The sequence below is a fragment of the Furipterus horrens genome, unplaced genomic scaffold (genome assembly GCF_987537825.1).
Source record: "Furipterus horrens unplaced genomic scaffold, mFurHor1.1.pri manual_scaffold_17, whole genome shotgun sequence".
NCBI lineage: Eukaryota > Metazoa > Chordata > Mammalia > Chiroptera > Furipteridae > Furipterus > Furipterus horrens.
This window is the reverse complement of record NW_028327187.1, coordinates 104,070,144-104,092,205: the sequence shown is the minus strand read 5'-3', so window position 1 is coordinate 104,092,205 and position 22,062 is coordinate 104,070,144.

Sequence of the window (22,062 nt, the reverse complement as noted above, 5' to 3'; positions counted from 1 at the left end):
TTAAAGTATTAAGATACTATTTAAAAATACACCAATGACTATAAATTCTTTTGTCAGTTGAGCCAGGCCCATATCTTTGCTGCATACCAACCTTATAACTGCCATAAACTAAGTATGTCAGTATGCCTTTATCTGAAGTGTTTGGTCTCACAGTTTCCACTCTAGTTCTAAAATATTAAATGGAAAATTCTGGAAATAAACAGTTGATAAGTTCTGAGCATGTTCTCCCTCCTGGGAGCACACCCATGCCTTTCTTCCCTCTAAGGCATGCATTTCCTAAATTTTAAGGGTCCCCATGAGACTTGCAACCAGGGGAGCAATGGGCAGTGGCAACTTGTCCTAGGCTAACCCCATAACCCTGTCTGCAAAGCCCCCATTTTCTCTGACTTTCCAGTAAGCTGACAGCAGCCCCACCTTGGCTCACTTTTTTCCCATAATATTTCTGTGGAGCCAAAGCAGCCCAACCTAGGCTCTTCCCTGTTGCTACTTGGATCTTAAGCCCTTCGTTGTTCCACTGTCCCCAACTTTAATAAATGTGCTCTCAAAATAAAAGAAATTCACAAGTTTTAAATTGCATGCCATTCTGAGAAGCATGATGAAGCTTTGAGCCATCCTGCCTCATTCTGTCTGGGACATGAATTATCCCTTGGTCCTGTGCCTCTACGCTGTATACAATCCCCACCCATTAGTCACTTGGTAGCCATCTTGGTTATCAGACTGACTGTAGTGGTATTACTGTGCTTGTGCCCAAGTCACCCTTATTTTACTTAATACTGGCTCCAAAGCACAAAAGTAATGACGTTGGTAATTTGGATATGCCAAAGAAGCTGTAAAGTGTATGCATATATGTATATATTATAAGAAAAGACATAATATATGGGTTTGGTACTATCTGCAATTTCAGGCATTGATTGAGGGCTCTTGGAATGTAACCCCACGGAAAAGGGAGGACTGCTGTATGTTATTCTTTTTCAAACCTCCATGCCTTTTATTAGAGGGATCCCTTTCCTAGAATGCTTTTTTTGCCCCACTTCCTTGTGGCTAACGTCTTCTCACTATTGTTGAAGCAATAGGTACCAAAGAAAGTAGTCTGAACATACAAAAGATGCCTTTTGTTCCCATGGCAACCTGGGCCTATTTTTGTCACGGTGCTTATCACCCGGTCTAGAAACTACTGGTTTTCTTGTAGGTAAGAGCTTTGTATCCCATTATATAACATTGAGCTTGGCCCATAGAAGGGGCTCTATAAATATTTGCTGAATAAACAGAGATGCAGATTCATATGTTTAGGTGCCATTTGATAGAGTTCCAGACCAGAGCTATGCATTAATTTGAGTGAATATAAACACTAAAATCAACCTATAAAAAGATCAAAAGTACCTGATATTATAACTGGCATAAGTCAACACTGTAAGTATCAGAGTTTTTAATTTGTTTTCTAAAGAACAGCATTTTTGTTAAATATTAATTGTTTATTCCAATTATTTTTCATGTATCAGCCTACTATTAGTGACAGTTAATATTTTTTTTTTTTAACAATAGTAAAGAAACATTTATCAATCAAGGCCCAGTCAGGAGATCACCAATTATTTTAACTGATACAATTTAATTTAAAAACATGTTAATCAGGTATTAGAGAACCAAAAAAGCTAAATGAGGACGTGGAGGTATACCAATGGTGCTAACAGCAGGAAACCGTTAATGCTCCTAGGACTGGGGGAACAAAGGAAATTGGTTGAGATTATTAAAACAGACCTTGGAAGAGTGCTGAGGAACTGGGTTCAGACCTATGAAGATGGGGTACAGGGCATCTGATACTGGCATCTTTGAGAGGGTGCAACGAGGCTGGTTGTGATTATGTGAAAAAAAAAAAAAAAGACTATAAACTAGACCTAAAAGCTGCAGCTAGGGTGAAGAATTATTGTTGGGACGACTCAGAGGGACAAGATACGTACATAGCAAGTCTTGTCCTCTTTCATCCTTATGATCGTCCTCTAACGCCCCCTACTGGTAGAGCGTAACAGGAAGTAGCTGGCCAAGCAGAGAGGGGATTCCCGGAGTCCCAGCCCCAGCATAACACAGCAGTGTAGATAGGTATGAAACGCAGAGACAATGGCTTAGCCGGTACATAAAATAAAAGAAATCCTACCTACTACCATAAAACAGCTGTTTAAATTTTTTGCAGCTTAACTTCCATATGTGAATTCATCTTTACATAGTTTCAACATTATTCTCTCTATATTTGATATTAAATCATAATTATTTTTGAAAAATTTATTGTTTTTTTCTATTACATTTGTCCCACTTCCCCCCCATTAAATCATAATTATTTTAAATGTTTCTACATTATACTCATGATCATTACATTAATGGTTGCATAATAGTGCACTGTTTTATGGCACCAGAATTTATTAAATTTATTAAAGCTGGGCATTTATATAGTTTTTAATTTATGGCTACCGTAGACAAAACTTTAACATCTTTGTGTGTGTACTTTCTTTCCCTTCTATTTAATATTCATAGGAATGGAATTATTATTTTAAAGGGTATAAACATCTTTATGTGTTGCTTTATTACTCTTCAAAAGCAATTTATGCTGCCATCAGCAATAAATGAATACACCTGTTTAACTGGTAAATACTGATTTTTAAGCATCCCAGTGAAATCATGGGGGAAAAAAGGCATATATTTTGGAGGCATTGGTGAAATAAATTATGGAACAGAGGACATTAAAGGCTTATCTTTTAAAATCTGTGCTTTTGCTCCTGAAACAAGAAATACAACCACAATGTAAAGCCAACAGATTTCTTAGCTTGGTCTTAGGCAAATTTTTTTCTCTATGAGTTAATTACTTAAGACAGTGGTTTTCAAAGAGCAGTCCCTGACCCAACAGCATTGGTATCATTTGAGAACTTGTTAGAAAGGTAAATTCTTGTCCTTCTCTACAGTTAGATCTACTCCTGATCTACTGTATCAGAAAACTAAAAAAATTCTCAGGGTGGAGGCCAGCAATCAGTATTTTACAAAGTCTTCCAGGTCATAATGATACCTACTAAAATGGCAGAATCACTAACAAGATGAATTCTGTAGAGATGGCTTGTTATTTTAACTCCCTTTTACACTTACATATTTGAAGGACTTCTTCACTTTGTATTGAGAAATAAAAAAAGTAAAATTTTTAGCATACAGATATTTTAACATAAAAAATATTTTCCCCTCAGCTTGAACTTTACAAATGTCAGCGAAGTATATTAAAAAGTGAAAACATGGAGGTCACAATATTGATTTTACCCTGTGTTTGCAAGTGGACTATTTTTAGTTATTGTAGTTATTCACAGTGTTTCCTGAGCCACTAAAAGCAAAGAAATTAATCTGTACTAAGAAGAGAATTGCAAGGTTTGTAAATAGTACCCCAAACACATTAAAGTTGAAAAAAATTTAAATATTAAAAATAGAACTAACATATGATTAAGCAATTCAACTTCTCAATATGTATCAGAAGGAAAAACACACTAACTCAAAAAGCTATATGCACCCCGATGTTCATTGCAGTATTATTTATAATAGCCAAGCTATGCAAGCAACCCAAGTGTCCATTGATGGATGAATGGATAAAGAAGATGTGGTATATATATATATATATATATATATATATATATATATATATATAGGCCCTGGCTGGTTTGGCTCAGTGGATTGAGCGTCGGCCTGCGAGCTAAGTGTTGCTGGTTCTATCTTCCAGTCAGGGCACATCAGAGAAGGAAAACTCTGACTCCAAAAAACCTCCGCTGCCTTGCGGCATACCTCTTCAGGGGAAAGGCTAAGGGAGTAAACCCCGACAGAAAATCCGGAGCCGGAGTCCCTAAGGCGGTTTGACGTTGTAGTCAACACTGGCAACTCCTGCGGCGCACCTGAAGCCAAGCTGTATTGACTCCGTCTTTCCCTTGGACCCTTCAGCTGCGAAGAGAGGGGGGGTCTGCTGCATGGGCAACAGCAGACCCTCCATATCACCCTGCCCAGGCTCTGTAGCTTCAGCGTCATCGCAAGATGTCGATTCAACACGGGAGGAGACAGATACCATGTCACTCCCGAGTCGGACTGCACAGCCATTCTTGGCGGTGCAGATAGACTCTGAAGAAGCTACACCATCGTCTCTCGAGACGGACGGCTGCCGACGACGAAATGATGGAAAACTACTCACTCGTAAAGAAAAATTAAATCTTACTATTTACAACAACATGGGTGGATCTGAAGGCATTATGCTAAGTGAAATAAGTCAGACAGAGAAAGACAAATAATGCAAGATCCCACTTACCTGGGGAACCTCAAAAGAAAACCCAAAACTGAGCTTATGGATACAGAGGACAGATTGGTAGTTGCCAGAGTTGGGGAATGGGAGTAGCTGAAATGGATAAAGGAGATCAAAAGCTATAAACTTGGTTATAAAATAAATAATTCATGGGGATGAAATGTATAGCATGGCAGCTATGGTTAATAGTACTGTATTGTATATTTGAAAGTTGCTCAGCGAGAAGGCCTTAAAAGTTCTCACCACAGGAAAAAAAATTTTGTAACTAAGTATGATCATAGATGTGAATTAGATTTCTTGTTGGTGATCATCTCACAATATACTATATAAATATTAAATCATGTTGTACACTTGAAAATCATGTTATATGTCAATTCTATCTCAACTTAAAAATGGATTTATGTATGTAAAACCTTCAGTACAATGCCCAAGTCATTTAATAATAAATGTCAGTTAGTATGACTATTGTTAAAGTTATTATTAATATTTTTCTTAAAGTACCTAGCATATTGGAAAACTAAAAGATACTGAATAAATACATATTACCCAATAACTTCAGGTCATTTATCCAATTACTTTACATATAATAAAAAAGTTAAACAAGGTAAATATCCAGTAATTCACGTCAAAATACACAGTTTTGCCTTACATATTAAAATGCTTTAGGAAAATGTATCTTGGCGCTTGATCCAGGTAATTGTACTTGCTTATAACTTTCTCGAAAATAGAGAATAACTGGATACACTGTGGTTTGGAAGGTTTAGAGTGGACAAATAAAATGGTCATAATATTTGAAGACTAAAGTCAAAATATAAAAAAATTACACAATGCTCAGGACAACCAAATATTGCCAATCAAGAACATTCCAGCATTAAAGAGCAGTTAGATTATCACCAGGATGACAATATATCAATGGTGATAATAATAACTTTCTATATACAATATCTTATTTCATTATAATAGACAAACCTTACAGGTTATCTAAAATCTGGCCACGTTGTCCCTTCATTTTACAGGTGTGTAAGCTAAGAAAGGCGAAATGACTTGGCTACAGGTAGCTGTAATGTGAAGTATTATGAATTAAGACAGAATCAAACCAAGAAATTTAGAAGTTCAGAGGAGGAAGAAATTACTTCTGAGGTAGATGACCAATGAAAACTTCTTAGAGGTGGTGACATGTAATCTAAGGGTGGAGAGAAGCACATGATTTAAACAGGCAGAACAAAAGAGTGGATCATTTCAGAGAAAGGGAGCCAATAGAATAAGCAAAACAAGGGACCTGGGTAACTGGAACCTAAGTCGCATTAAAAGGGCAATGAATGATGGCATTGGAATGGAAGTTTGGGATAAAAACAAGTTTTAAAGTAATTGCATACAGCAGTCCCTCTCTATATCGTGGTTCACTTATCGTGGCCTCACTGTATCGTGTGATTTCAAAAAATATTGTATTAATTATTTACCACGGATTTTTTGCTGTATTGCAGGATTTTGTGGTACTGTACACGTATGTTGTTAAGGTTACATAGGTTTAAGAGTGTAGAATATGTTTAAGAACATAAGTAGTGTTTATAAAAGTGTGGAAAAGGTTAATAAGGGACTGGGAATGGTTTATAAGTATGTGGGAATGGTTTATAAAGCCTTAAAATATATATAAGTACTAAAATAAATATAAGGTTACTACTTCGCAGATTTTCACCTATCGCAAGGGGGTCTAGAACATAATACCCGCAATAAGTGAGGGAATACTGTATTGATTTGCATAAAACTTAAAAATTTCCAAGCTTTCCATATTCATTGTGATAGGACTTCTGATCGCAGGGAACAAAATTCTGACTCAGACCACTTAGAAAGGAGAATTTTTTGGATCACATAGCCAAAGCATGGGAAGACAGGGGTCAAGCCGGGATTGAGAGATTATTGAATCAAGGACTCTCTCCATTTCCTTTCTCTACTTTTCTACCTCCTACTTCCACACAAGCAGGAACCTGTCTGCCCAAAACTCCCTGGCTCAAAAGACGACGACTATGATGATGACGGCAGATGACAATGATGATACAACGATTACAACTGACATTTAGTAACTATTTAGTGTGTTTTAGGTAATACGCTGAATGCTTTACATGTAACTGACATGATTATGTGTTATTTATTATGCACATTTTAAATGTAAGGAGACTGAGTCTTACAGGGCTTAAGTAATTTAAACAAAGTCACCCAATGAGAAAGTGGCAAGACCTGGACTCAAACTCAGGAAGTCTGACTCCAGAGTCCATGTTCTTGATCATTGGGTGATACTGGGTTAGTCAAGAGCAGCCTCAAGGGCCTTTCCTAAGGAGTTAGGGATTTCTATTTGAACTAGATAATTACAGTACAGAAAGCAGTATTTTCCAGGAGACATAGGGTGTTGTTTTGAGCAGAGAATACAACATCAAGTGTTAAAAGATAGACCGAGTTGTATTAAAAAATTTAAGAGCTTATTTGAGCAAAAATCAATTCAAATTGGGCAGTATCCAGTCTAGCAGATAGAAAGGAGCTTCAAGGCGCTGTACATAATGAAAGGCTTACAGGCAGGAGGGGGAAGGCACAAGGAAGTTATACTAGACAAAAAAGCAGACTGCTTGTGGCAAGGACACCCTCCTTTAGGGGTTGGCAAGGGTCTATTAGGCAGATGACACCTCATTAGTGCTGAGCAGGCAATTCCTGATGGACTGGGGTAGATTCTGCGAGAGCTGAAACAATAATTAAGTCTCAGTTTGGTGGCAGGGGCTTGAGCATAAGCAACTCCATCTGAGGCCTGTTGTCTTTTTTTTTTTTCTACACACGACTCTGCTAGGTTTGTGCCCAGAAGAAAGGAGGAGTTGGGCAGACCAGTTCAAAGCCTTTATTGAGGGAAGTTCAAGCAGGTGGCTGAGTCGGAGCAAACTGCAGCCCCAAGGGAAAGGGTAGAGGGATCTTTAAGGGTTTGGAGCAAACCCTCAGGGGGATGGGTCACCTTACTGGTCAGCTCTAGAGTCCGGGGTATAGGTGTTTGCAAAAGTGCAATGTCCCCTGATTAGGGGTGGCTGTCAGGGGACTTATGAGAAACGATTAAGGGAGAGGGGAAGGGGCAATAAGGGTGTAGTTAGCTCTCAGCAGGATATGGTGGCTATGCCTTAGTCGCCTCTGTTAATGGGGAACCTCATGATTGGGTATAGGGTTCATGGCTGGTGACGCAGACCCTCTTTGTTTAGGCACAGGCGGTGGCCCAGGTCCTGCATGACAGCAGGCCACGGCTACCGAGAACACAGTGACCACTGGTCGTAGCCTGTTTTGCCAGGCCTGACTTAGGTGGCAGGTTCCGGGGCAGGCAACATGGAGTCTGGCCCGAACAGACACTAAATCTAACTTGGACAATCAGTACTCACTGTGAAGCATGTTTCCTAGGCGCGTTCCATAGCTTTAGGGGGTTGGAGTAATTTGCCTCAGATAATCCAGCAATTCAGTAGCAAAGTTGGAATTAGAATTAGGTCTTTTGACTCAGAGATGAGCGCTCTTTTCATTATAAAATTTTATACATTTTTATCCATCCCACCCTATTACTCACTGAATTTACTTGTATTTTCAGGTTCATTCCAGCTGTAATTACACACCTTGGTGGAATAAGCACTATGGCCGCTCTTTTTCTTTGCCCCTTCAATCCACCCCAGCTTATCCTTACTCTTGGGCAAAGGACGGAGCATCATCTTCTAGGCCCCAGTTGTGCTTGGTAAACACGTCCATCATAGCAACTATCTTATTTACTTCCACTTGTTTATCAATTTGTATGTCTCCCCACCAGTATACAGGTATGGTAAGAAAAGAACCGAGCTTGATCTACTTATAAACACAGGCAAATCTAATGTGAATCACACAATAAGATTGTAATATGTGCTTGAATAGTTAAATTGTTTGAGACTGTTCATTTATTCATCTCATAAATACCTATTGAACAACTCCTTTGAATGATATTGTGAGAAGATAATTGAACGTAAGAGACTCTGGCCTCAAGGGATCCACTGTCTTAATAGATAAGTCGTAAGACAGAAATAACGATGATACAAGGTAAAAATTTAAACCTAGAATAAAACAATCCTTTCTAGAATGAAAATCTTCCCTATGCTCAATGTCAGCAAATGACTGTAGCAATTACAACTTAGGCCTGCCCCTCTGAAATAGATTTCTATTAAAGTGGATGACACAGAATGGAAATTTCATTCAGTCTCCAATGCCACTACTTACATGGGCCTCTAGTTACCAGGTTATTGCTTTCTGTTGCTAATGTTGGCTGATTTACTTTTACAAGTAGACATTTGTGCTAACCTAACAAATCCACTTTAGGAACATACTATGTACCTTACTGGGGTAATAGTACCTTGTTGGGTTGTGGTAAGAATCAACTAAAATATATCTTAACACATTTTATATAATAAGTATTGAAAATGTTTTTCTTGGCACTAAGGACATTAAAATAAGCTTTGAGAATTCCACATGTTAAAATAGGAGTATCAATAAAAACATATATTTTATAAATTGAATTGTTTTCCTGGGTTAAAGGACATCCTTGATAGACTTCAAGCATGCACATGAGCCTGTTCACAGAATGACCTGGGTCCCCTGGATTTTACATATCCTCCCAGATTTATTTGAAACCAGACTTTTTTGCATCAGTGATGTGAAATCTGAAAGTGACAACCAGCGATGTATCACAATACACCTTGTAAGACAATCAAAAGACTAAATTCAGAATATCGCCTAATTTGGAATACTTTCTTCCGAAGGGGAGTAGAATATACCACCCAAAATACACCTCTTTGGCAAAAGGATTATTTTGAGCTGTTTATTTATTTATTTATTTTAATTAATTAATTAATTTGTTTGTTTATTTTATTTTTAGAGAGAGGGGGAAGGAGAAAGAGAGGGAGAGAAACGTCACTGTGTGGTTGCCTCTCACTTGCACCCCCAACTGGGGACCTGATGCGCAACCTAGTCATGTGCCCTGACTGGGAATTGAACCAGCGACACTTGGCTCACAGGCCGTGAGCTGTTTATTTTTAAGAAAGAACAGTCACAGGAGAAGCTGTGAAAACCAAGTAGCTACCTTTTTTTGTAGAGTGAGGTTGCCTTTATCGACCTCACGAAGGCGTTTGATCTGGTCAGTCGAAGCGGACTCTTCAGCTTGCTACGGAAGATTGGCTGTCCACCACATCTGCTTGCTGTGGTCATGTCCTTTCACGACAACATGCACAGCACGGTGTCCTACAACGGCGCAACCTCTGAGGCCTTCCCAGTCAGCAGCGGAGTAAAGCAGGGCTGCGTCCTCGCGCCTACGCTGTTCGGAATCTTCTTCTCCATGCTCCTCCAATACGCCTTTAAGGACTGCAGCGAGGGTGTCTTCATTCACACCAGATCCGATGGCAAGCTCTACAACCTGGCCCGTCTACGAGCCAAGACCAAAGTCAAAGAGGTGCTCATCCGTGAGATGCTCTTCGCCGACGACGCAGCTTTGACATCACACTCCGAAGAGGGACTCCAGCAGCTAGTCACTTGCCTTTCCCACGCATGCAAGGAGTTCGGACTAGCCATCAGCCTGACGAAGACGAATGTTATGGCTCAAGGCACGGGGACTCCCCCATGCATCACCATCGACGGATACACCCTGGAGGTTGTCAACGACTTCACTTACCTCGGGTCCACCATCTCGAGCTCTCTGTCAGTCGACTTGGAGGTCAACCGGAGAATCGCCAGGGCAGCCACAGTTATGGCCAGACTGAACCGGCGAGCGTGGAACAATTCCAGCCTCACTGAGAAAACCAGACTGCGCATCTACCAAGCCTGCGTACTCAGCACTCTCCTCTATGGCAGCGAGACGTGGACCACCTACGCAAGGCACGAAAGGAAACTCAACAGCTTCCACATGAGGTGCCTGCGACGCGTCCTGCATGTCACCTGGCAGGATAAGGTTCCCAACACCGAGGTGCTGAAGCGAGCCAATATGAGCAGTTTGCATGCAGTTCTTAATGAGAGACGCCTCAGGTGGCTCGGCCATGTCAAAAGAATGGATGCAGGCCGTATCCCCAAAGACCTCCTCTACGGCGAGCTAGCAGAAGGCAAGAGGATGACAGGGCGCCCAAAACTGCGGTTCAAAGACATCTGCAAAAAGGACATGACACAATGCTCCATCAATCTCAACACATGGGAAGTTCAAGCAGACGACCGCCTAGCCTGGAGGCTCGCGGTCAGGCAAGGTACGTCACGCGCGGAGGCTGCGCGCAACGAGGAGGTGGCCCAGAAAAGATCGAGGCGGAAGCAGCGTCAACAGCAGCAACAACAGCCATCTGCCTTCACCTGTAACAAGTGCGGCAGGGATTGTCACTCCCGAGTCAGACTGCACAGCCATTCTCGGCGGTGCAGATAGACTCTCAAGAAGCTACGCCATCGTCTCTCGAGACGGACGGCTGACGACGACGACCACGACGACGACCTTTTTTTGTAAGATACATTTGCATTTATAAAGGAAGTCTCCATTTGTAAGGGTGTCTCCTTCTCTGTACCAGGAATAGGAGGGATGAATAAATCTCTAGAAACTCTTATCTCTGGAGAAGGCACTGATCTAAATCTGCACGACAGCCATACCCCCCTTTTCTACTGTGCTTTGACAGAGAGAGGGGTAAGGGGGACAGAGGTGGAGCTCTGGGGGGCTATCAAGAGGCAGAGCTCAGGAATTGCTCACAGTGGTTCAATTCCTACTGTGGGGTGGGGGTGGGGTGGGGAGACAGGAAGTGGAGCTCAGGTGAGTTTCCCTTGCATCCTGGTTCCTAATAGCAGTGGTGGTTTGGAGTAGGGGTAGGCGGGGTTGGGGACCCCTGATTTCAGGTGATGGCTTGGGCCCTTTCAGAGAGTTACTGTTTTCTTAGGTCTTGAACATGTATACACAGGAGGTGTACATGTTAGTAAACTTCTGTTTGTTTTTCTGCCGGTAATCTGTTTTTTTTTTTTTTTTAATTACATGGAGGTCTCTGCCAAAAGCCTAGAAGGGTAGAGGAAAAATTATTTTTTCTCCCCCTACATTTCCTTTTCCCTAATTATTTAACTCTTTCAATTCTGAGAGTGACGTGCTGAATTCATCCCTGAGGGACATACTTCACCCTTGTAGAGCAAGCAAATATATTCAGCTTTGTTTCTTACCCTTGAAACCCTTCCTCTGGCTTCCTCTAGCTCTGGAATAGGTACAGTTCTGTCTAGATCTTAGCTTAAAAGGAACTAACATATTGGGAAAATCCATCATAGAAAATAAAATCCTTCCAGCCTAATTAAAGTTCTCAAAAGGATGATGATCTTAAATATTTATGGACTATAAAATCACATTTGCTCCTCAAAGAATAGATCAACCTTTACATATTTTAGAAATGATAGGAAATATGCCATATATAAGTGTGACAATTATATCATTTCAAGTTGTATTCTTATTCCATCTGTTGTTAGGCTTTGTTCGTTTCCTTATTTGTCATTACTGTACTTTGTCTATTTGCACACATCGGAGAGCCCTTAAAGAGAGTGTGGATAAATGATATTGTAGACTTCTGTTTCCTCTTTTGTTATATCTAACTTTTCCTGAGTAAAATAATGTTGAAAAAAATTAATGGGTTGTGAAATGGGAAATAAGTTGTAAAGTACGCAGTTTGAGGGATAAAAGTAGAAATAAATATGGAAGGAAGAAGGAGAGATGTTTCCATGCATTTTGCTGCTTTTTATTCTGGTTAGTTGAAAAGTGTTTTGTATAAGAACTGCTTATAGGAATATAAGGTTTCCTTCAGAGATGCATAATTGGTAATCTTATTTCCAAGGGCTAAAATATACATTAAGAATGTGATTCCAGGAAAGTAGTTGAACTTTCATCTAAAACTCTATCTTCCTATCTAACATTTATTAATCACTTTCAATGTCTTTCTCCTTTTAATCCTTCATCCATCCCTTCTTCCTCCTTCTCAGCCCCCTTCTCCTCTTCTTCCTTGGTTGTCTTCTTTCCCCTTCTCTTCCCCACTCCCCATACACCATCCTGTCCCACCCACCCTTTGGCCTATGTCTTCTTTTACAGTCCTCTTTTTTTTTTTTTTTAAATCCTTACCCAAGAAAATTTTTCATTGGAGAGAGAGAGAGAAAAAAACATCGATGTGAGAAGGAAACATTGATCGGTTGCCTTCTCCAACACATTCTGACCGGTGACCAACCCTGCAATCTGAGCATGTGCCCTGACTGGGAATCGTACCCATGACCTTTGGGTCCACAGGCCAGTGCTTCAACCAACTGAGCCATGCCAGCCAGAGCCCCAGTCCTCTCTCTTTAAAATGACTTATCGTAACTCTGACTCAGACAACACAACATCTTTCAACATACGGTTCTTAGCTAATGCCCCATAAGTCTGGAGATAAGTGGAATGGATTAGTTGTTTTTTGTCAAAAGGCAGTGCTGCTAAGTTGACCAAATTCTTAGCAGTTAGCATAGGAAAAGCAAAGAGGAATCCCACATTTGCTGTTAGTACAGCTGATGATTGCACTATAGTGGGTGTCGATGGCTGTCTTTCCCCTGCATACACACACACAGACACACACACACACATGCACGCATGCACATATTCTGTTGTGTGGGTGGCGACAGATGTAATATATGTGTAATGCTAAAGGAGATGAGCTCTGTGGTTACCTCTTGTCTGCAGGCCTTTAAAATTGCAGCAGTATTTCCCTTTCTGTGCTGGCTTCTCTTTAAAGAGTTTTATAAAGCTCAGCACTTTCACTGCTGAAAGGCTAAAGGTTTCCTAGAAGACTGAAGGAAAAGGTTCCCAAACTTCCACCTTGCTTTCTGTCTTTGAAGGTGTTACGCGACATGCTGATGAAGAAAAGAAGGAGCCAGCAAAATCGGCATAGCAGTATAATGACAAATAGTGCCTGGCTTTTGTGATTACAACCAAAGCCATTCAGGCGTACCACAAGCTTTCAGAAAGTCAATAGTTTAAAAAATGTATTGATTGTTCCCTGGACCCTTAGAGAACAGCCGAGAATTTTACAGTTGATCAAAGGTGACACTCTAAGAACAATAAACTTTTCCAGCCAGGAAGTAATCACCAGAGATGTTAACGTTATATGTAAAATTTTTGGTGCTTTCATTTGGAAAGGGATGGTACAGTAAGTTAGCGTATGTGCTAACAACAACCACAGAATGATTCTCCAACTCCCCAAATTATTTGTTTACCACTAAATTTGCCTTAATACAAGCAATATAAGAGAAAGGCAAACTCTCTGATTCTAAAATGGAATGTTATCTATTAAGCAGTTGTTGATTATGAGCACATTATAATGAAAAACATACAAGAATTTTGGAGTCAAACAAGGCTGGGTTCAAAGCTCTTTGGGCCAGGAACTAGTAATGTGCCCCCAGGGAAACGTTACCATTTTGGACCTCTGTTTTCTTCTCTGTGGGAAGGAGATAATATCTGCCATAGTATTTAGCGAGTGCTTAATAAAAGTTATATTGTATTCCTTTACTTTCCATGCCCATTAGAAGAATTATCAGCCTTATTTGTTTGTTGTGTACAATGTTGGGGAGGAAAAAATTTCCTCTACTCTTCTAGGTTCTTTGGCTGGTCTGATTAAATTGATATGAGACAGATTAACAGAAGAAAAACAAAATTTGTGTGTATGGGAGCTCCATAAAAATATGAGACCCAAATACAAGTTGGGAATCTGAGGCTTATATGCCACTCTGAACTAAAGAATGGGATAAGGGCCTGGGGATTCAAAGGGTAGGAGGGTTATTTACAGGACAATAAAAAGGGCAGATGTTTGCCCTGCCATACAGATGAGTCATTCAGATAAAAGGTCATTCAGATAAATGTTATTCCTGATAACGGCCCTTTCTCTGAGGTAGGCCCCATATCTAAATTGTTTTAGGTAGTTAGGGAGAGGTAAAGGTTTTTCTTGAGTTTGTTGGGTCATGAATGCCTTCAGTTCAAAATAGCCCACCTGCCAGAGTGGCACATCTTGGGGTGGTATATTCTGCTGTCCTCTATAACTGAGGGAAGAGATCATCCACCTAACTCTGCAGATAGCCAATAATGCTGACACCAGGTACAGTGAAAGAAAGTGGCGTTTACTGCATAGAGCTATGCAGTGGACAGTGGGCATCTTGTGCTGGAAGAACCTGAACTCTTCATTGGTTTACAGACAAGGGGTTTGTAGAGCAAAACTCATCAGTCACCATGAGTAAGGGATTCGGTGTCATGGGTGAAACTGATTGGGCAAGAGTGAGGTAGAGGCAATAAATCATCAAGTCAGCTTCCGCAACCCTGTCTGGTTTCATGGGGCATGGACAGAGGTTGTTCCATTTTAAAGCTCAGGAGATGAAACACAGCTTAGGCAATACGGTCATCTTCAGCTTAACAAAATTCATACCTTGTGATCATTAGTTAGTGCCCAGCCATTGTTTCTTGCTGCCTCAGGGGGTTAATATGAGGGTAGACCCCCCCCCAAAAAAAGACCCTGGAGTTATCTTGTGGAGGGTAAGCCCCTTGTAGTACAGGCTTCCCCTGCTAGGTGCATGTTCTAAGAAGCCCTCTGTATCAGTGTACCAGCTGGTGTTGTTGCGAGAGGCTGTGTTCAGCTTCAGGTAATTTTTTTGAAGACTTTCAACACATTTGCCCATTTCAGCATGGGTGATTTATGAGCACAGCTCCCCACACTGAGCTGAGTGTTCAGCAGTTTTTGACCAAAAATGCCATGACCTTGCCCCACCCTTCCTATTCACCTGATTTCTACCCAAGTGACTTTTTTTGTTTCCCTGATTAAAAAGGGAAATGTTTGGCTGATGTGGAAGAGGTGAAGCAAAAAATGGCAGAAACATTAAAAGGAATCAAAATTGATGAGTTCAAAACCTGTTTTGAGCAGTGGAAAACAACGTATCAATAGGTGTATTGAATCAAATGGAGAATAATTTGAAGGTGACTGAAGTTTAAACATATAAGAATAAATGCACAATTTTTATAAATAAACTCCATTTTTTAGGGGGGGGGTCCCTCCTCATAAATGTAAGGAAAAGGGCCAAGGCTTACAGAAAATGTTATAAAGAAACTGAATTGAGTTCTGGGGCTACATATTAAATCAAAAGCATACATTAAATCAAGACCCTCGGTTTTACCTTCCACAGCAAACCCTAAAGACTTCTCACTTCTGAGAAGACATCCGCGATTTTATATTTATCTGGAGTGCTCTGATTGGGTTCTGAATGAGAAGCAAAAGGACAGACTTCTCAGGGCTTTGAGGTACTAGGGTGATTTGTAACCACAAGCAACTTAGGATCTGTTTTTTAGTAATGCCTATGCAGAGTGATGCTACAGCTCTCCTTTGCACTTTATGTTTCTACTTTGGCCTTTGTCTCACGGGCTATCTTTTCTTTCCTGGTCAATGTGTTCGATGTGTTTGCTGCTGTGCACTCCCAGGAGCATATTGATGGGCTACTTCGGATTATAATAAGCTTCAGTGACATATAAAGCACACATGTAGCGGGCACTTTTGCTTTAATAATTGTTACTTATCAGTATTCCTGCACAGTAATATCCCCGAGCAACTAAATTCCAAAAGAGCACAAAGGAGATATTTAGTCATGTTAAAGGGCACCTCATTTCTGGATTTTTATCTATGACATCACAGCAATTCTGAGAGATGAATACATTTAGTCCCCCTGGCTTGTAGGTTCTGCACACATAAAATGGAAGTATTTGTCTTCTCCCAGATATGAATAATTAGGACTAACCAAATGTACTGCAAATGAAAATCACTATTATATAAAATAAAACTAGGGCTTTAAACTCTAATTTGAGGCTTTATTAATCAGTTTATACATTTTCACTTGGGCACCATAAGGTCATAAAACTGTTACCTACCCTGTTGCATATTTTGGAACTTGAAAATTTGAAGTTTTTATGACGTTTTACAACTCATTTATTTTGACGAAAATTAAATGTGAATGATAGAAAAAGCCCTAGGCCATATGCAGATGGTTGAAGTTAACAATTTTTTGAGAATGGCGTCCTAAGCTTAATGAAATCAGTTCATTAAATAAGGAGGGAGAATCACATCAGGGGTTTGGGAAACTGAATTTGATTTCAGATCTACAGATGCTAATCAACTTAAGATGGAGTTATGACCAATAAATCCATGATGAGTTAGATAATACACCTAACCTATGGAACATCATAGCTTAGCTTAGCCTACCTTAACTGTGCTCAGAACACTTTCATCAGCCTATGGTTGGGCAAAATCATCTAACATAATGACTACATTGTAGAGTATTGGTTGTTCAATGTCATCATCATGTAGCTGACTGGTAGCTGGGGCTCTTTACTGCAGCTCAGCATCATGAGAGAGCATCATACTTCACATTACCAATGCAAGAAAGATCAACATTCAAAATTGGAAATGTGGTTTCTACTGGATGCGTATTGATTTTGTAGGTGCTCAGAATGAGTTACCTCAACATATGCCTCTATCGTATGCAGATGGTTTTGAGCTAAAGACAGCCAAAGACCCTGTGGCTCTTAAGAGAAACTTCTGTTGCCCCTTAACTACCTAGAAAAAATTTGAATCAAGGGCCTTACCCATAATAACAGATTATTAGAGATAACCTTTTTTTGACCTATTTATAGGACAGGAGAAACTTCTAATTGCTGAATATCTACTCTTATAATTCTGTGTATGACTTTCTGCCCCCGCCTCCTCCCCCTGCCGGCACTCCAAGGTCTTACCTCATTCTTAGCTCAGAATGCCATATATACCATACTTTCCCTTTATGTCTTTGAACTTATCATGTATGTGGGGTCTCTGACTCTCATGTGTATAGATTCCCATACATATGTTACGTAGTTGAATTTGGTCATTTTCTTTTGGTAATCTGTCTGATGTCTATTTGATAATAATCAAACAGAGCAGCTGAAAGAACCTTGAAAGTAGAGGACAGTTTCTTCCTCCCCCACACTTTTGTATCATTGTAAAGTTGAAAATTGTAAGTCAAACCATCATAAGTCACACCAGAGACTGTCTGTGTTTATATAGCCTGTAATTCTCATTAGAATGTGGAGTTACAGATGCTGGAAGTATGCCCAGATTTCTTTGTGAAAGTCTTCTTTCTAAGTGTCAAAACATACACTAAAGATGTGGTTCTAGGGAAGTCATCTGACCTGTCTCTGTGAAACAGGACTCATGTTGAGAGGGATAAAATCTGAAGTGTTGAGTCTTAGCAAGAATTAGCTCCTGCTGTGGACAGTGGGAAATACTGCCTTCATTTGGCAGATGGTTCTAGAGGGCTTTGGGAAGGACATAAGGAGACTAAAACTTACTGAGCTCCACTGTGTTCAAGGCTCTGAACATCCTTATTTACATATGTCATGTTATTTAATTATTCTAACAACCAGTGTCTTCTGTCCCTGTAAGCAAGCTGCATGTGAAGCCAAATTACAATCACAAAGTTCTGTGGTGAGTACGGAATCAGAACAAAAGGAGTTGATTGTATAATACGAATGTTTAATGTTTGTGACAACTTCTCTGTTAAATAGAAGCCTGCCACACACATCAGAGGGGTTGTGTTGTTGGATATGGTTTACCTCACCTCTGGGTGGTTCTTGAATAGGCACATTCGCCTTTCATTCATTCTCTTTTCCATATTTCTGGGGCTGGGCTGACCACCCACCCCATTCTGATTGACATTGGCCTGGGAAAGATTGTTTCTTGAAGATGACTGTATTAGTAAGTTTTTACTGTGAAATGAACAACTTGAAAATCTCAGTGGTTATAGCAACATTTATTTTCAAGCTCCTAGGTGTGTAGGTCAGCCATGATTCAGTTGATCCAGGCTGAACTTGGCTAGGCCAGGATGGACACCCAGGTTCTGGTCAGGTTCAGGTGTTTTCCTCCTGTCTCCTAGGGCCATGACTGCTAGGAGTATACTTTTCTAATGGAAAGTCACAGAAGCACAGAAAAGCAAGCAGAAACATGTTTCCTAAGGCCTTCTGCTTGGAGCTGTCACACTGTCACATTCCCTACACCTCACTGACTAAATAAAATAACAGGGCCAAGCTCAGCATCAATAGAGTGGGGACATACACCCTTCTCAGAGGGGACGTTAAATGGAAAACACCATAGATGTAAATGCTAAGAAAAGGGGGAGAAGTGATGAATTGGGAACAGTGATCCAATCTGCTAGATATAGTGAGTCTGAAGATACGTACTCGTCTGTTATATGTGGATTTCATAGTTGCATTCTCAAAGGACTAGTTTCTGTAGATTTTGGGGATGGCAAAGAAACATGGCATCTCATGTTTGCCTCTGTTCTCACCTGCAGGGAAGGGGCAAGGTTAAATTGTCTGCTTTGCCTCTGAGCATTTGCTCTGTAAGCCAAACTGACTCTTATCCCTGCTGCCAGGTCTACGAACGATGTAAAGAATTGTGCAAGGGGTCAAAAATCTGAGGGTACCATACTTGGCCTTATGTCAGGGCAGGTAACAAATTCTATAAAGTCACCCTTTTCCCTTACTGGTAAATCACCTTCATCTGTCTTTACTGAAGTTAATTTATGAGCCATCCTAAGGTATTGGTGATATTTGGGCATCTGTGTTTCTGCTATATTGGTTGCTCCTGAAAATGAAAGTGCTCACTTGTTTCACCAAATACAGAGATGACTGTTTTCATTCTAAAAATTTGTGAAATATATCATATACACAAGAGAGTGTATAAAACATATGTACAGATCAAGTCTAATTCTAAAGCTGTAGTATATTTTAAACTATAAATATGCACAATTTATTAATCTAATTTTCTACTGATGAACATTTGAATTGTTTTCCAGTTTGGGACCATTATGAACAATGCTTCTATGATTGTTCTTGTATATATTTGGAGAGGCATTTGTGTTTCCCCTGGGAGTTTTTCTGGCATACAAAAAACTAGGGGTGCACTTCCTCAATCAGAGGATATGAACAATGAATGAATCAGTTATCTGTTTCGGTGTAACAAGCCATCGTAAACATAGTGACTCAAAAGAAGCACCATTTTATTTGCTCATAGGTTCTGTGGGTCGGCAATTGAGGCTGAGGCTGCGTTCAGGTAGGCGAAACTTTGGCTGGTTTCTCCTCATTCGTGTGGCTGCAGTCATCTGAAAGCTCTACTAGAACGAGATGGCCCTAGATTCCCTCCTCCAGCAAGCTCACATTATGGTGGGGGTGCGCATACAAGACCAGGAAGAATTTTGTTATCATGTTTTGCACAAGACATGATCTCTAAGTGAACTAGGTAGTGATGAACCACATTTCAATGTGGTGTACAGCAGTCCCTCACTATATCATGGTTCACTTATCACAGCCTCACTGTATCGTGGGATTTAAAAAATATTATATTTAATTATTTATCGTGGATTTTTCGCTATATCGCGGGATTTTGCGGTGCTGTATACGTATGTTGTTAAAGTTACGTAGGTTTAAGAGTGTAGAATAAATGTAAGGTTCCTACTTTGTGGAGGGGTCTGGAACGTAATACCCGCGATAAGGGAGGGAATACTGTACTTTAAGATTTATTCACTCATTGTTCAATTTCCTTCCTAACTTTTGGTAATGTTAGATTTCTAAATTTTGCTGGTCTGCTGAGTATTTAATTAGCATCTCATTGCGGTTTTAATCTACATTTTCCTAATTAGTAACAAAGCTGAGCATCTTTCTTATGTTTATTTGCCATTTGGATTTCCTATTTTATAAAGTGTGTCTGTTCTTAAAAAATTTTAGTTTTTTTTTTTTTTTTTTTTTACTGACTCATGAAAGTTTTCTTTCTAATATACAGTCTGGATTTCAGTCCTTTGTTTGTTATGATACTTGTGGGTTATCTTTTATCTCTTGATGCCAATTTATGTATACTACCTATAATATACAAGGTTTAGAGTAGAGACTCAATTCCAATTTTCTTAATCATTGCACTTCTGGCCTGGACATCCACATTTATGTCAACAGAAGAAGTATGAACTTCTTGTATCATAATAATTTATACAACTACAGTCATTCGGGGGAAGACTTAAAACTTTTTTATCACTTTTTTTTCCATGAAAACTTTACCCTAGGGTCTTAAAATGAAAAATAAGTGGGATTTATTAAGGCTTGTCACTTTAGGCATTATCCAGAAGAACACATTAAATGGTCAAGGAAGCATTATGATGTCATATCAAGAGAATGGCTTTTGGTCTCCGACTGACCAAACTCTGTTACTAAGAATTTATTTAACCTCGGGTAATTTATTCAAACTCTAGACCAGTGATGTCAAAATTTAGTGTGCATCAGAACCTCCTGGAGGGTTTGTTGAAAAAAAGCACCTCAGGCTCCACTCCCAGGGTTTCTGGTCGAGTAGGTCTAGGGTGAGGCCCCCAAATCTGCATTTCTAACTAGTTGGTGCTGCTGCTGCTGCTTTCAGGGCCCTAAATCAGTTTAATAACAATACCTCCTGGAATGATTGTGAACATTTAATCAGTTGCTCTGTATGAAGAAAATCCCAAGGTGTCTGACAAATAAGAAAATTTTAATTAATATTCATTTCCTTTCTCTCTGTCTTCCCTCTTCCTCCAATAAATACTAACAAGGTGCTCTGTGGGATTTGATGAATGAATAACAGGCCTAGAACCCTATCTTAATGTACCTTTTAATTAAATAAGAAAAAAATGAACACATACGACAATTAAGAAAAAATAAGGAGATCAAACCATTAGGTACTAAATTACTTGCTGTGGTCTCAATATATCTCAAAATTCATATGTTGAAACCTAACCCCCAATGTGGGATTAATACCTTTATAAAAAATGTCCCCGAGACCTTGCTTGCCTCCCTCCACCATGTAAAGACACAACCAGAAGCCTGTCATTTACAAGAGGGCCCTCACCCTTAAGAAGTCACCCTGATCTCAAGCTTCCAGTTTTCAAAACTGTGAGAAATAATTGTCTGTCCTTTATAAGTTATCCAGTTTAGAATTTTGTAATAGCAATGTGAATGGAATGGACTAAGACATTACTTTTGGTATGCACTTGTTGGCACTTGAGGATCCCAGAAGAGGGAGAGATCACTGGGGGCCATTCCTGGTCAGGGAAGGCCTCGCTGAGTAGGTGAGATTTAATTAGTTCTGAGCCAGAAGTTCTGTGCAGTATTACCTGCAGGCTGGTAACAGATTTTGAAGAAGCCTGAAAACCAGGGGGAGAGATTTTATAGTGGGAGCGGTTAGCGTTAGTATGGGAAAATATTTTAGGCTTTTGAGCAGAGGAATAATATGATGCAAGTGCTTCTTGGGGAACAGAAGCCCAAATGGAGTGTGCAGGTAGTTAGGATATGATAAATGTGGTATTATTCCCTCCTTGTAAAGTGGCTGTTAACAGTGATGGACACTCCAGCCTGTCCTGCACTGGGAACAGTTGGAGTGAAGACTAGACCAATCTTATAGAAAGGACTTTTCATGTTTCTTCATTGTATTACACAGTTTGTTTGCACCTGCTCCCCCACTAGTGGGTGGAGCCTGGTCCTGTGAATTCCATACTACCTCCTACCATGCCTTTCACAGACAGGTGTGTGTGCTGTAAATGTGGTCTGAATTAAATTAAGGCATATTTAAAAAGTGTTGATGATAACTAGTTATGAGGGGAGAATGACTGGTTACGTGGGAGGAAGGAGA